A 1189-nucleotide genomic window follows, 5' to 3' on the forward strand; every position below is an offset into this window, starting at 1 on the left:
ACTGAATAGTGGGAAAAGTGAAATTTGTATGGGCCTTTTAGACAGTTGCAATTGACAGCAATGCCAATGGTGTGTGTGATTACGAATATCTAATAATGGGATATATTTGCAATACTACTTTCCACATAACCTACCAACGCCCATAAACTAAAGCATTAAAAGAAACTATAGTTAATCCCTAAAATATCTAGCTTCTAAGCAATCTATACTCAGGGATACTTCGATTGAAAATCTAGCATCCTTAATGAGTTCGCAATTGATTTTTCCATTGATTGATTTAGGCAGGAAGTAACATTTTTTTTGGGCTTGTTTTCGCTGTCGTTGGGGATTTTATTTTATTGGGTTTCGTTATTGATTTTTGCGTAGGTGACAACTCTGTGTGTGGGTTGCCTTGGGTGGGCGTTGGATTGTGTGGGTGCGAGCGAGACGGCAGCAGATGCGTGAGTGCGTACAAAGCAAGGCTGGAAAAACACTCCCTCCTGTTCCCACTCCCTCACTCTCTCTCTCTCCCTCTCTCTCTATGGATGGGTATCTCCCTTCCCTTTCTTACACTTACACTTTGGTGTATTTATTAAACCTCAAGAATTCTCGTCGAATTTTTGTTTGTTATTTTATGATTTTTCACTTTTCTTATGGCTCTTCACTGGTTTTTATCTTTTCTTTTTTGTGCCTTGTCACTTTTTGCTCATACAAGAAAAAACAACAAAAATCGCAAATGGCGGCGCCGTTTGAATCCGTATCCGTATCTGAATCTGAATCCAAAACACTTATATCTCGATTCGGCGTGAGCTATTGACTATTAACTATTTAACTGCGAACTGTGAGCTGAGAGTCGAGAGTCGAACGAACTGACGCAACGGCGACGAGTGAACTGCCTGCCTGCCGGATATACGGATCCCAATTTCCAAGGTGTCTGCTCAGTGCCCGATGAAAATGCGAGGAAAACTCTGTTCAGCTCTGCTCTGCTCTCAGGACCTCTGCCGCGGCGCTGTAGCAGCGGCGTTGGCGTTGGCGTCGCATTTTCCCACCCATCCAAAACAGTGAAAGTTGTAAACCAAAATGGCTGACCCTGGCTCCTTGGCATATTTGTATCTGTATCTGTGCCTGTATATGTATCTGTATCTGTGTGTGTGCAAGCGTCTATCCACATTATCCGCTTTAAAGGACAGCAGCCGGCTTACACCACACT

Source organism: Drosophila sechellia, chromosome X (assembly GCF_004382195.2).
Source record: "Drosophila sechellia strain sech25 chromosome X, ASM438219v1, whole genome shotgun sequence".
NCBI classification, from domain to species: Eukaryota; Metazoa; Arthropoda; class Insecta; order Diptera; family Drosophilidae; genus Drosophila; species Drosophila sechellia.